The sequence below is a fragment of the Hippocampus bargibanti genome, linkage group LG11, assembly GCF_051943395.1.
Source record: "Hippocampus bargibanti isolate YZ-2025 linkage group LG11, ASM5194339v1, whole genome shotgun sequence".
NCBI lineage: Eukaryota > Metazoa > Chordata > Actinopteri > Syngnathiformes > Syngnathidae > Hippocampus > Hippocampus bargibanti.
This window is the reverse complement of record NC_142744.1, coordinates 8279263-8295353: the sequence shown is the minus strand read 5'-3', so window position 1 is coordinate 8295353 and position 16091 is coordinate 8279263. Positions and strand designations below refer to the sequence as shown.

General features: G+C 39.8%; 1 protein-coding gene across 3 annotated transcripts in view; it reads right to left on the bottom strand.

Annotated features, from left to right (window-relative positions):
• Positions 1-16091, bottom strand: part of LOC148891393 (receptor-type tyrosine-protein phosphatase F-like) — a 232682-nt gene that overhangs the window by 198059 nt on the left and 18532 nt on the right. For 2 of the 3 annotated variants that reach the window (XM_089009063.1, XM_089009067.1), the window contains one exon: positions 15921-15972. The exons of the other annotated variant lie outside the window; for it this stretch is intronic. The gene's annotated coding sequence lies outside the window, so the exon portion shown is untranslated. The remainder of the gene's footprint in view (positions 1-15920; positions 15973-16091) is intronic. 3 annotated transcript variants of the gene reach the window in all.

The following is a 16091-nucleotide window of genomic DNA, read 5'->3' as shown; positions in this document are numbered from 1 at the left end:
CGCTGTGTACTGTACACGTGCATGGACAATGGCCCGGTAAGGCTCAGGAAGGCAGGCGGCGGAGGCAGTCACTCAATCATTGGGGGCCTATCAATCTCTTGCAGGTTGACTGGGATCCAATCACCGTTACCCAACAGGGCCAGAATGAAAGGACGGCCGACAGGCTGTGAAAAAAGCCATGCTCTCGTTGTGGAGATTGATGGCATGAATCCGAGAGCGCTTCGCTACGGCGCCGCGTGTTGAGATAAGTGGAGTGGAAAATAAAACAAAAAAGAAAATCTTGGATGACGTGATGCGTGTTGCTCATGCTTTGTTTTACGAGGGACGTACGGATATTTGAGTCTGAAAAATGAAGGTGGATCCATGTCAGAATGAATATGAAAACATTCGGGTGACGCTGTCATCTTCACCGCAGCTGCACACGTTTCATCAAATTAAGTGACGACTGAATGTTCGATATTCCTACTGAAATGAATCCTTGAGGTATTCCTGTACCTTGATTAAAAAAAATGCTCTACAGTTCAACACATTTATTTTGCTTTGAACACCCGCTTATTTACACTTATGCTACGAAGACGGGGATAGAGAGAGAGAGAAAGAGAGAGAGAGACAGGCAGAGGGAGAGGGAGAGAAAGAGAGACAACAAGGGAGACAAAAAAGAGAGAGAGAAAGAGAAAGAGAGCGAGAGAGAGAGAGACAGAGAGAGACACAGAGAGAAAGAGGGAAAGAGAGAGAGGCAGAGTAGGATAGAGACACGGAGACAGAGAAAGACAGAGAGAAGAGAGAGAGAGAGAGAGAGAGAGAGAGAGAGAGAGAGAGAGAGAGAGAGAGAGAGAGAGACAGAGATAGGGAGAGAGAGTGAGAGACAGAGAGAGAGACAGAGGGAGACAGAAAGGCATAGAACGAGAGACCGAGAGAGACTGATACAGAGAGAGACAGGCACAGAGAGAGACAAAGAGAGAGATAGAGAGACAGACAGAAACAGAGAGAGAGAGACAGAGAGAGACAGAGAAAGAGTAAGATAGAGAATGAGAGAGAGGGAGGGGGAGAGAAAAGGGGGAAAGTGAGAGAGAGAGGGGGGGGAGAGAGAGAGTGAGAGAGACAGAGAGGGAGTGAGACAGAGAGGGAGTGAGACAAACAGAGAGGTGAACAATGTGAGGTGCCCAGGGAGAATTTAGAATTCCAAATTTACCAAATCTTGAATTGATCACTGATTGGCTACTGGATGTTTCAAAAAGTGGCCAATGATGATATGCATCTTAATGACGAATAGTGCTCCAACACTATTTTAAACACGCATGCTTCTGGAAAGTAGGCTAAAATCAGACTTGAGAAATGAAAAAAATAAAAACAGCAGCGTTCAAACCACACAGAAAGAAGCAAACATCTTATGAGGCAGTAGCGTTAAACTCGAGTCTACCATGTTGCCATGCTATTTTTATAATTTAATTTGGTTAAGTAGCATAAACAGCATGCTTCTTCTTATTTGTAGCATCCGTGCTTTCAAGTGGAATGAGCGATCACCGAATTAATTTCCCCATTAGTTAGGTTTCTGCTTTGTGCTTTTTTTTTAAAGAACTAGAGTGAAAGTGAAAGCCTTTCGGGGAACCTCCCTTGGAAAATCCCTTTGCGGCCCTTTAACAGAATGAATAATTCAGCTCAAAACCGTGCGGGAAAAAACAACACATTTTCAACTTTGCCATAATATTAAAATGGCCTTGCAGCCCAATTTGTATTCATGAGTAAATCTTGTAACATCTCTGGGAAAGTGTAATCAGCGGCAACACAGAAACTGACAGAGTGGCTATTCATGAGGTTTGTCCGAATTTGCGTGCGTTTTACCGTAACGTGATTTGGGATGAGATACGACGGGTGGAGGACTGTTTTTTTTCCCATGAATACCCAATGTCCAAGTTACAATAAAACTACAGAGCATCTGTGTGATGGGCTGTTTGTCATATGTCGGGGAGATGCAGCTCAATCAAACACAACATGTCTTACAACATATCACCAGGTTTTATACCGCCACGCAAATCTCATGGATTATTTATCGGTCAAAGTGCTCGTGCCAGAATGTTACGACTTGAGCCAATTTCCCTCCATCAATCACGACACGGGATCCGGGAAGGGCTGTCACGACCAAATAAATAAATATGTGAATAAATGGGCATAAATGTTTGGGGTGGGAGGAGGGGGGGCACAGGGAGATAGACCAGAAATGGGCTGCACTAGCAGGGGAGGGACAGTGGCTATATGGGATGCTGTAAATGAAAAAAAAGCTAAGAGGAGATTTATAGATGTGGTGAGGGAGGATTTGCAGATATCTGATACAGAGGAGAGGGAGAGGTGGGAGAGGATGATTGGTTGTGGAGAGCCATGAATAGGGTTAAGATGTAAGGTTAAGAAGAAGAAGAAGGAGCTATATGTTTGAATAACTGCGATTGCTTTGAGTGGATACCAGAATTTCCTTTGAGATCTATTCACTCATTCAGCTGTTTTCAAAGGTGCTCGGGGACGAAAGGTTGTTTTGACCTTTTTCCTGTTCTTTTGTAAACAGCAGTAGAACATGGTGTGTTTTCACCAAGAACACCAGTGTATGCCCAAAAAGCAGATAAGACAAGAAAGTAACATGACAAGCAGCGACTTTGAAAGCTATTGTTCTATTTTATGTGATTGTATTTTATTCAATTTTATTTTACTTCATTTCCTTCAACGTTATTTTATGTTATTATTTTATTTCATTTAACTTGATTTTATTCTATTTTATTTTATTTCATTTCATTTAATTATTTTCATTTGATTTCATTTAATGTTATTTTATTTCATTTCATTTCACTTTATTTTATTTTAGTTCATTTCTTTTAACATTATATTATTTATTATTATGTTATATCATTTAACTTGATTTTATTTCATTGAAAATTATTTTATTTCATTTCATTTGCCTTTATTTTATGTCATTTAATTTAATTTTATTTCATTTCTTTTCACATTATTTTATTTTAACGTTATTTATTTCACTTGATTTTATTTTATTTTATTTCATTTAACTTGATTTTATTTTATATAAACTCATTTAACTTTATTGTATTTTATTTATTTCATTTCATTTCATATTTAAATTTAAATTTAAATTGATTTTATTTTATTTCATTTAACTTTATTTTATTTCATTTCTTTTAACTTTATTTCATTTCATTTTATTTTTTCCTTTGGGACTGCTCAAACTATAAAACAATAAAAAACAAGACTGAGTATTTTAATAACAAAATTAATTATTTTCATCGTGTTTAATCAAGGAATGTGCCAATTTTCCTTAATGAAACACGGCTTTCATGATAAAATAAATAAGAAAATACACGACTAAATGGGCACAAAGGCATGGGAGGCATTTTGACTCCAGGAACTGCGGCGATTTCTTTGGATTACAGCGTACACACTCTAGGTATTATCTGTCTTTGCCACATTGGGACAGGTAGATTTTTCGCGTACCTTTCATTTCCAAACTGCATTTTGTATTGCCTTTGGTAGTCTCTGTGTGACATTAAAATTGGTTTGGTGAAAACTTTTGAGTGTGATAAATATACAAAAAGCACAGGAATCATCACAGCACTATATCATGTTGGTATACAGAGGTAAGGACTACCTCCGAGTTTGATGTCAGCTGACTGCGAGTCACGACCGGCGCCGCTAATCCGCAATGTAAAGTACACAGCAGACACTCGAGGAAGTCGTTTACAGGCCAAACTGTCACGGAAAGGAATAATCCTCATCCTTGCTGTCATTTTTATTGGCATGAGCGGAAGGATCAAGTCGCGCGCTCACCGGCTATCTCCCGCCTAGCACGGTAGCCGTCGCCTCCTGCATTGCACATTCGGCTGCTGCTTGTTGTTAATGCGAAGAGGCGCATGATCGCATTGTAGCAGTGCACCAAAGAAGGAGGTGGGGGGAGAGAGAGAAGCACCTCAAAACAGAAGCCGACTGTGCACTCATTCTTTTGTTTTCCCTTCACAAAAATCCACCGCGGACCCCCGAGATTTCACTCACTCAATAACACTGCAATCCAAGGAGGAACGCTTTCATTATGTGCCATTTTATGGCTTTCTATGCTCAGAATTCTGCCTGCTGTTTACCATTGATTTGGAAATGAATGATGTCTTGAAAGAGTTTGGCTGGAACCAGTACGTGCCCTCTCTAGCCCCACTAGTTAGCAGTCCAAAGAGAACCACCGTGACATCAGCTAGGGGGAATAACAATCGTTTCGGTGTCGCCAATTCTTTCCATTGTGTGAATCTATTCATTCATGACATCTTTGTGCAATTGAGGCAAAATTGGGGGTTGTATAATTCCACAATGTCGCATCTACAAACAAAAACAAAATGGTGACATGGTGACAGCATCGTTGATATGAATGCCGATTGTGCAAACGCGTTGATGAATCAGATTTTGATGCTTTGGAAGGGGGTAGGCACCTTGAACTACAGTGATACCTTGGCTAACGAACTCTTTAGCTAACTAACTTTTCACCTTACGGAGTGCCACAATGGCTGGCGGACTAGTTTTCGGCGGAAGAACAACAAACCACACGGCCGAACAGCACCACCGTGGCTGCCGAACTACTTTTCCACACACCCTTTCTCTGAGTGCATATGTGGCACATGTGGTAGGTTTACTTTTGCTTTTTAGGGAGAGAAAAAGACTCCACCATAGGCTAGTGTTAAGCCGAAGAGGACACAAAAGAAAATGACGGTCGAGTAGAAGAAGGAGATCATCAAAAAATATGAACGAGGTGTGTGTTTGTGTGATTTATCGTTGCAGTACCAGTCTCCTAAGTCGACCATTGCTACGCGTGGCTAAAGGTGTTGCTGTGTTGTCTAAGAAACGATCTCAGGAAATAGAAGAGGTTGAAAAACGTCTGTTGATTTGGATTAACAAAAAGCCGAGAGCAGGGGACAGTGTGAATGAGGGTATTATCGCTGAGAAAGCACATCAACTTCACTCGGATATCATCAAGAGGCAACTACATCAACGACCATCACAAAGGTAAATAAAACGACTTTATTATACACTACAGTTTATTTCTTTAAGTACAATACAATAGCATATTTATTATACATAAAATAAGGTATATTTTGTGTAGTTTTAAGGCTTATTTAGTAGAAAATTATGTTTTATGGGGACCTGGAAATTATTCTCACTTTTAATGGTTTCCTATAGGAAATGAATGTTTGAAAGACACACCTTTCGCCTTACACACACTTTCTGGGAACCAATTAAATTCGTAAGCTGAGGTATCACTGTACTTTGATTTCAAAACAAGTCCAACGTGAGATCAGCGACAGGAAGGTGAGCAACCCCAACACGGTTTCCCCAAGACAGCATTATTCTGCTCAAATCATCTCATGGACAATTAACCAAGGAAACACATCTAGATTCCTACCCCGACGACAAAGTCAACGCTTTAAATAATTCTCTAAACCTTTTCACCTCTCCAGTCAACCGTCAGCATGTACAGTCTAATATGTAGGCGTTTTCCGAAGTTGCGTAAGGGCAGCGTCCGCCGCGCCGAGTGTCAGCGTTCATGGTGACGGATGACGTTACCCACTGCAGTACGCAGCGCACGCAGCAGTGTGGCCGCTCTTATGAAAGATGCAGGAGCGAAAAGGGGAAGCGACAAAAAGAATTGAACGTTCCGTAGCGCAGAGTTGTTGAGCCATGAGAGGATACTCACACACACACGACTGTCCTTGCTTCCTATTTATACATTCAAATTCTCAATTGATGGCAAATTAAATCATTCACAGAATTTTAATGTTACTACTGGGTCAGATCAAAGGTTCAAAGTAGATGGATGCTCAGTCGCCTCAGCGGTGCATGTTTGAGTGTTACTTTAAAATAATAAATACATCAAAAACATTTTAAAGTATCTGGCCTGAAGCCAAGGGACGGGGACTGCGCTAAACAAGCAGTCATTAAAACATGTTACAAGCATTTGGCTTGATAGGCGTCCAAACAACAAAACATATCAGAATCAGAATCAGAATCAGAATCATCTTTATTGCCAAGTATGTAGAACACACAAGGAATTTGTTTCCGGTAGAACACGCTGCACTAGTATCGTTGTCAAAAAAAAAAAAAAAAAAAACTGCTAAGTGGCACTATACAGTTCCATTTTGGCTACTGTTGAAAGAGTTCAAAGAGTTAATGGCTTGGGGGAAGAAGCTGTTTAAATGTCTGCTGGATTTGGTGCGCATGGATCGGTAGCGCCTGCCTGAGGGGAGTAGCTGGAAAGGGTGGTGGGCAGGGTGCGGAGGGTCCAGTAGGATTTTCCGCGCCCTAGTTTGGATTCTTGCAGTGTGCAAGTCCTCGAGAGTGGGTAGGGCGGTGCCAATGATTTTTTCCGCCGTCCTAACTGTCCGTTGAAGTCGGATTATGATACATGTTTTCTATTGACATATATTTGACAAATATTTACTCCGGGTAAACATTTGGGCCTAGAATGTCCGTCGTGTGAGACAACTCGTAGGCTGGTCTAGAGAAACCTGCCACTGGTTTAAGTAAAATTGGGTAATCTACATGTACCCCCTACGGCAAATTCTCCCTTGTTTGATTTAGCTAAACTACGTGAAGATGTGTCATTTTTAAGGAGCCATTAGAACCACTTATGGCTCCTGCATCTGCGTTCACGAAAAGTTGAACACAGATGCAGTTTCAGAAAAGATTAGCACAAATATATCATCAACAATAGCTCCTGATTAGCATGTCGCGATCGCAATCGGAGTTTTTAAATAACTCTTGACACGCTAAATTTCTGTGCCCATGACTTCGAACCGATTCTGTGTTAAGATCCGCCATTTCCAAACAACAGTAGAGTAAGCTGTTGACTACGCAAGATCTTGCCAATAAGCTAGAGAAGCAGTTACCATTTTAGCACATGGGATACACGGCCCACTTCATAGTTTAGGTATCATTAACACCATCAAAATTGTAAACATTATCAGAGTAAAACTCCCACAGCGAGTACATCCAAGCATGAGTTGGCTACTCCACTTGTCAAAGTTCAAAATGATGGCCTGGGTGTTAAATGTGCCAGATATGCCATATACGGTATGTTCAGAAATTGACAAAATATACCAGTATCTCTACATTTAACAAAGCAATGCTAAACACACCAGGTGGTTCAACAAAAATCAGGAGGAGAAAGAGCATCCCAGATGTTTTCTGCGCATCATTAACTTCAAACTTATGTTGGTTTTAACAAGAGGAACAACAGGCTTAACACACTGCAGTACTTTCTGTGCCCAAACTCGGAGTGCAGGTCCAAGTCGTACTCCTTCACTGGAAACAAGAAATCATTGGAATGCTCCAAGGCCCGGTGGGACACACAGTCCTTGACCGCAACGTGCTGCTTTAAATGTAAACGAGCCACCGTGTCCTGGGATAAGGCTACCATGAATATGCGTACTTGTGCAAATTAACTTTGCTTATCCAATAATTAATGTTGTGCTCTCGTGATTTTGCGATGAATGACTGAGACGCCGGATTATTGATTTGACAGAGCGGAAATCCTAATTCTGTTTGCCACAAGGTATGACTCATTTGCTCTGGGTAACTGTGAAGCGGACGTTTGTGCCACCCGATTTAAATTTTTGATTGGACGCTATCATTCGCACCCGCAGGTGACGGACGGTCAAACAGACAGACAGACAGATAGATAGACAAACAGGGACGAACGGACGGACAGACAGACAGACAGACAGACAGACAGATAGATAGATAGAGTAGGTACATGGGTAGGTGGTTAGATAGATCAATAGATTGATGGATCGATAGAAGATCGATAGATCAATAGTAGATCAATAGATAGTTCGATAGTAGATTGATAGAAGATCGATAGATCAATGGCTACATCAATAGTTGATCAATAGATCGATAGTTTGATAGTAGATTGAGAGATTGATAGTAGTTCGATAGATCAGTAGATCAATAGTAAATCGATAGTTCGATAATAGATCGATAGTAGATCAATAGATCGATTGTTCAAAAGTAGGCCGATAGTTCGATAGTTTGGTATATCGATCAATAGATCGATAGTAGATCGATAGATTGATAGTAGATCAATAGTAGATCGATAGGAAATCGATAGATTGATAGTAGATCAATAGTTCGATAGTAGATCGATTGTTCGATAATAGATGCATAGTTCGATAGTAAATCGATAGTTCGAAAGTAGATCGGTATATCAATATTAGATCGATAGTAGATTGACAGATTTATAGTAGATCGATAGATTAATAGTTCGATAGTAGATTGTTATTAGATCGATAGTTCAATAGTAGATCGATTGTTCTGATAGTAGATCGCTTAATTGATAGATAGATAAGAATAAATATAGACAGCATATGGATTTTTTTTAATTTACCCACTATGAACAAGCTATCTAATCACCGGTGTCTGGTTGCCACAATGAATCCAGTGTCTTTTTTTCCCCCAAAACCTTGCAAGTAATGGTAAATAACTGTCACGTATAGCCACAATATTTGACTTGATTATTCGACAATGCAACACAGATGACTGAACAAGCCCAACTCGCTTGATTTGTTTTCAACATCTATTTACAGCAAATTAGACTTGCTGTCGAGACTTCGCGTGTGAGCAACTCGTTGAGTAGCAAAACGGGAAGTGCGCCGAGTCGAACCGAGCTGCCAGATAAAGATCTGCATGTCATTTTTTTTTTTTTTTACAGTAATCCACTTGTAAACGCGTCATTCTTAAGAAAAATTAACATCCCTCTTTGAATAGGAGATTTTCAGATGCGATGGGGGTAAAAGAAGATGATGGATGATCGCTGGTCGAAACGTAGCATGCAAAGACTTCGGAGGTGCGCACATTTTAGATCAGTCACTCACTCATTAAAACCCAAAGAGAACTGCCGCGGAACCTCCCCAGAGGCTTCCGCGGCTTGATAGGAGTGTGAGCTTCTGCAACATTTGCGAGACAAGACTGTCGGAATGTTTAACAGCAAAAAAAAGGGTTTGAAGGAAGCTAGCACTCAAAACAGGTGATGTCGGCTGAAACATGATTTGTCGCCTTGAATTTTAAATGCTTGACAAATTCAGTCAAATTCAGTTTGCATAAGCATCCGAACATTCGAGCCCCCTCCGGGCTAAGCGAGCACCTGCAGTTTTGTTGAGAAATGGCAGAACTGCAAATCGCCCGGAAGCACACGTCGGACGTTGAACCATAAGCACAAGGTGGCATGTGTCAATCAATGGGAACGTGGGAGATAACCCGCCAGATGCCTTCGGACACTTTTTGCTCTAGTTGTGCAAAGTGCTCAGCGAGAAAAGCTATAAAAAGTCTCATAGGGTGGGGATTGAGGAAATCGTGTATGCTTTGGTCAGCATTGAAATCATTATAACACAGCAGGGTGCAGCAATGCACTAAAAGCCAGTTTCATGACTTTTCCGAGACAACGCAGGATGAACTTGATATAAATCGATGATGCAAGTCAATGGATAAAGCTGTCTCGAGAAAAAAAAAAAAAAAAAAAAAAAGACGCAACATCGTACAGTGATACCTCAGCTTACGAACTTAATTGGTTCACAGAAAGTGTGTGTAAAGCGAAAAGTTCGTCTGCCGAACATTTATTTCCCATAAGAAACAACTAAAAATGAAAGTAATCCGTTTCCAGGTCCCCATAAAACATTTTTTTTACTAAATACACTAAACTACACAAAATATGCCTCATTTTATGTATAATAAATGTGATATTGTATTGTAATTAAAGAAATAAACTCTAGTGCGTAATAAAGTCATTTTATTTACCTTTGTGATGGTCGTTGATGTCGTTGGCTGTTGATGATATCCGAGTTAAATTGCCGTGCTTTCTCAGCGATAATACCCTCGTCACACAGTCCCCTGCTAGCTGCTTTTCATTAGTCCAAAAAGTTTTTCAACCTCTTCTATTGCTTGAGACCGTTGCTTAGACAACACAGAAACGCCCTTAGCCACACGTAGCAATGGTCGACTTAGCATACTGGTACTGGGACGCTAAGTCACACAAACGCACACCTCGTTCATGTTTTTTGATGATCTCCTTCTTCTGCTCGACGGCAATTTTCTTTTGTGTCCTCTACGGCTTAACACTAGCCTGTGGTGGGGTCTTTTTCCCTCCCATAATAGAAAAAGTACTCCACTCGATAGCAAACCCTATCTGCACTCAAAGCGGGTGTGGAAAACTCGTCCACCAGCCACCGTGGCGCTGTTTCACCGTGTGGTTTGGTTCGTTTGCCGTAAAGTAGTTTGTCAGCCAAGATTATATTCCCGCGAATTTAATGTTCATAAGGCGAAAAATTTGTGAGGTAAAACGTTCGTAAGCTGAGGTACCACTGTACTTGCTTTTGTTTATCAAATTTCCAGAGTAATGGTTGTTCCACGGTTGCTCTTTCATCCGCGGTCATTTTTGTTCACTTAATTACAAGGCCATGCTGAGCTTGCATCAAACGGCGGGATTGTGTGTAATATTGAGAAACTAGCGGGGTTGCTCAGACATGAAGTCGAAAGAAAAAAAATGGATATCAGATCAATTAATTAGTTTGTCAATGAGTGACTAAAGAGCAAGTGAAGCAAGTCAAGCTTGTTCAAACACGTTAGTTTTATCTAATCAATTCATAATACAGTCAAATACTGCCGGCGGGCCGTCACACCCTCAACGTAATCGTGGATGAGACGGAATGGGTGTCGGTCGCATGCCGGATGTCACACTAAAATGTATCATTGATTTGTTTGACCAGCCCGTAAATATAACGTATAAAGTATTTGTCTTTCATCATTTTGTTTGTGTAGCTTTGTGTGGTATTTATTTTTGAAAATCATTATGTAAATAAAATGTTTTATTAATTGATGGGCTTGTTCATTGATTGAACTGAAGTGTTTGAAAACAGGTTATGCAGCATTATATTGGCAGTCTGGGTTGTTGTTGTTGTTTTTTTTTTTATAATATCGAGTGTAGAAAGTTAGCTTAGCTACATTTGGTTAGCCCCGTTTTGCTTAAAATGTACTGTGGTAAAAATGTCAATGCGCAAGGTAAAGTGTGTGCAGATTAACTCATTCACTGTCAGATAAGCAAAAATGTGTCGACTCCAGTGCCAGGGTATTTGTCACTGTCACTCAAATTCCAGGACTCACAGAATGTTGAGTTTTTGGACTACATAAACATTTAATACAGCGTTAGAAAAAAATAGTTAATTCCTAAATTATATGGGGTCTGGAGTTATCTCAGATTGAAATGGGGCGGCTTTACAAAATACAATACATACATACTGATAAACATAGCGCTTTAACAAGAACTGAAGCTGGAAACCTTAGACTATTCAAAAACTAGTTAATTCCTAAATTATATGGCGTCTGGAGTTATCTCAGATTGAAATGGGGGCGGCTGTACAAAATACAATAAATACATACTGATAAACATAGCGCTTTAACAAGAGCTGAAGCTGAAACAAAGCACTAACATGGAAAAAAGGAATATGTTCCCCCTTGTGAAAAAGAAAAAAACATTGCCAGAGGCCAAGGCCAGCGCTTTATCTGCACCCAAGCATGAAAAAACAAAACGTGAACACATTCGGGAATGGCGTTCTGTCATATTTTCAATTCCCGAATAAATTCGTGAACGAGTTAATTTCCACTATAGTTAGCATAGCATTTTATTTATTGAATCAATAATTAAAATATCAAGTCATTTTTACACATTGGAACATTGTAGCAACTTGGGGGCACAAAACCTCTGTTTGGCAGCGTCGGTTTGCCATTTCTGAAACTTTTTGTAGTGGATTTATTTATTTTTCCTCTGAGCAATAGCGCGAAAACACATAAGAGTGACCATTTCGGTCATGATAAAAGAGAGTGATATCAAACTGTCACTAGAACTCCGTGTTCTCGTCGAGACACATGCTAGCTACTTCACTATTTCAAGGAACTTGTACTCTCTTTTGACACGAGATAAAAAGAGAGAAACTTCAAGCAACAAAGGCTCATCTATATATAGAAAATGTGAAAAAAAAAGCGTTTGTATCTCAGCTTGATGCGTTAAGAAAAATGGGCTACTTCTATCACCCAACAACTTTGGCATCATAAATTAGGTTCTTTCTATCGCTCGCTTTTCCCAATTCCTGGCTGAAGCAAGCTTAAATTGAAGATGCATAGATTGTTAGCTCTTCTGTGTGGGATTGCGTTCGGAAGTACACACTTGGCATGCTTGATGTGAGTTTGTATATGTGGTGGGAGGGGTGGGATGGGGTGGTCCTGCGCAAATGCGGGCAGTGTGAGCCAATACGTGGAGAAAACCGAAGTGATCAGCCCGTCTCGGTCATAAATCAGTGCCTTGGTCAACGTGGCAGAGAGCATTTTCTAATCCATTTGCAGGCGATAATGCTAGCTATTCCTTTTAGCCTCAGGGAGGTTGTGAGGTGATTGTGAAGGGGGGGGGTTGCAATTGGCGTTTCTTACGAACCAGTCCCATGAATCATTAGCCTTTTCGATGCTCCGCAACATAGATCTCACCTTGTTGTCCATATAGTCCCCTCCTGATTCTTCCCAGTGGGCAAACGCATCGTTCTATGACTGAACAATGACTTGGGGGGGGGGGGGGGGGGGGGTCTGATTTACTCAATAACTCAGGGCCACGTAGACATAAAAGAATATGGAATACTGTCCTGGTTCACAAAGGAAGCAAAAAGTAGAGCAAGGCTGTATCTTTACACATTAAGTATTGAAGACACAAAAAAAGAGCAAGCGTGGAGATGCTGGTGCTCTGAATAGATTTTTCTTTTTACTTTTCATCTATCTGCACAAAGAAAAGGGAAGAGAGATTCGTCAATCAGTGTCGACTGACAAGGACTCCCCTTTTTTTTTTCCTTTTGAAAAATGAAAACGTAAAAGATAGACAAATTGGAAAAAAAAACACTTACTCCTTAAAAAAAGATGCAGCTAAATTGACATAAAAGCTGACCAACATCCATCATGTGGTTGGAAACAGTGAGTAGTTTTACTTTTTTACCCCCATCGAGTTTCCCTTTGTTTTGTTGTATAACAGTAGCCATTTTCCACAAAATTCCTGTTCAATTTCAGCCGAGGATTTTGAGACTTTTCTTGTGACCGATTTAAAAAAAAACATATCCGCCAAATATGGGGTAGTGTTTTCAAAGATTTAAGGATGCAATATGTGTATGCAAAAAAATAAAAAATAAAAAAAAATGGGGGAAAAAATAATTCCCCATGTCTGCTCTAGTACCTTATAATGTGGTGTGCCTTATATTTGGAAAGATGATATTTGCAAAACATTTTTCATTCACTTACTGTCCGGTGCGCCGGTGGAAAAAAGTTTCAAAATACACCATTCATTGGGGGTGCACCTTATATTCCGTTGCACCTTATACAATGGAAAATACTATATATTATAATTACATATATTTTTTTCATCAAAATGCATTTCAGAATTGTTTTTTCCCAATTACAGTATTTTCCGGTGTATAGGGCGCACTAAAAAGCCTTCATTGTCTTCAAAAGGTGAATATGCGCCTTCTATGCAAGTGCACCTGATATGTGAATCACTTGATATGTGAATATCTGACGACTGTCAGCAACCACTGACTCATTTCACCCCTGTAGAAGAAGTAATGCGTAACCCACGCTTCTATTGTAGCGCCTTATAATGTGGTGTGCCTTATATGTATTTGGAAAACTATTATATGTTTTATTTTATTTTATTTAAAACTTTTTTCAGTGATTGACAGTCCAGTGTGCCTTACATATGGAAAACATTTGAAAATACAGTAAAGTCTCGTTATATCGATATCGGATATATCGATAGTCCCGGTTATATCGATACTATTTCTATGCATGCACGGAGAAAATTACATGCAAACAGGGTCGGATATATCGATAGTCCCGGTTATATCGATATTTTTTTCGGACTCCCTTGAATATCGATATAACGAGACTTTACTGTATACCATTCATGTAATGCGGTGCACCTTATACACAGGAATATATGGTACTATTTTTGAACCAATTGTTGTTGTTTATTTGGAATTGTTTATGAATATTCGAGAGGAGGGAGTGTTATATACGCCAACCTGGTCATTATTATTCCCAAAGAAAAAACAGACACTTGCAAATGTGTTAATTTGATTAAACGGAAAAGATAATCACTTGCTTTCATGAAGGACTAACCAAAAGTAGACAACCATTCACACCGAGAGGCTGGAATCTGATAATTTGGCCACCTCCGTTGCAGACCCCGAAATGAGATACACAATGTTACACAATTATCTCTTTAAAGGACAACCGACGTCTCCGGACGAGTTGTGTCCATAATTTGTAAAATGGCTTCAAATGACTTCTACTGAGCGTATTTTACAAAGATTCAACTGCATATAGCTATATTTTATGTTTTAAGACTCGCGGTGAATATTCAGGAAGTCTTGTTTTTGAGTTGGTGACGAGTCCGTACGTGACGTCACTAAAGGACCCCCCGCCTGACCGACAAAAAGACACATTGTAGCAGTCCTTCATCACGTCATTGTATTTTGCTGTACTGTTTGTCTGAAACCTTTGATGTTGCACCCAAAAGCCGCCTGAAGAGGACGTCCAAGCTCCATGGAAGGAATTTATCAGCCTGTGGAAACGGGCTGATTCATTTCTCATAGGAGCTGGTTGCCATTTTTGGGTGTGACATTCCCCCCCGCCCGTTTGCCTCAAAATGACATGGAAAAAATTATTTAATCGATTGCAAACTTGTATGCTTTCCTCTTCAATACTATTTGAATCATATTCATAACTGGATGTGTAACAAGAAAGCATATTCTCCGAATCTGAAGCCATTGTTTTGATTCACAAGCAATGCTCGACGTCTTGGCGTGACGTCATGAACTGGGGGCGGGACTTTCTGAAAATGCCCAATTCGCAGCTCAATTTTTTTGCAGATTTTGGACACTTTAAGTCATTTTTATTGGTGTTTTACATTTGAATAAAATATCATACTGCATGTTTTGGGTATTTTAGATGCTATAAAACGTTTTTCTGATGTCAGTTAAGAAACAAAAAAGTGACGTTGGTTGTCCTTTAAGAGACTGCAAACGAAAAAGCGCTTCAGCACTCAAGTTGAAAACAACCCTCGTTTGAAGTCCTTACAGGTTGGACTGCAATGCTTGTAAAATTGGACACTTTACTTCAAAGTTCACACTCAATATACTACAAGGGGCTCCGCAGTTAATTAAATACTCCACGGGGTAAACGCTTGTCGCTAATTTGTAAATGAATTAATCCCATCATCACTATAATCCAAACAAGAATCAAGATGTTTGTAAGTGAGACAAAAAATGTCATTCCCGCCGTATTGCTTCCGTAATAGGGATGTCATGAATATGTGTCCCTCAATCAAGTGTAGCCGGGTACCTACACACATTCTCAAATCAAATTTCATGCTTTTTAAATTCCAGCCTTGAAAATCGGCAGTCCATGTTCAAAGCATGAAAGTGCACATTAGCGCAGCGAGGAGATATGTTTGACACCAATCACCATATTTATGAGCACGGCTACGTTTAAGTGCGAGGGAATACAGTGGAAAAAGCCGACCCGGAATGAGAATGAGAAAAATATTTTCCAGACGTGTGATTAAGGCACCGACTTTTGACTTACACAATATTTCGATCCAATTGCATGAGTGTCATTAAATATGAAATCTTGGTTGGTGACTTTGACTATTATTGTTGAATGAATTTCATATCAAAGAGTGGAAGAATTTGAAAGGTCGACTTGGAAAATGCAAAGCTGTATGGGAAAGCGTTAAAAGTATAAACGATAGTTCACATACACACAGACAAAAGAGTTTTTGCTGACATACTGTACATACATACCATTATCCAAGAAGAATGGCAGCTCATTCTTATCATTTGTGGAGCGAGGCACCTTTGCAAATAAGAAGGTAAAAAATAGAGTGAAATGTTGCCACTGATGGACAAATTTAATCTTAACATCAAAGATTTGCTAATATGGGAAATAATAATATGGGACGAAAAGTCATATTT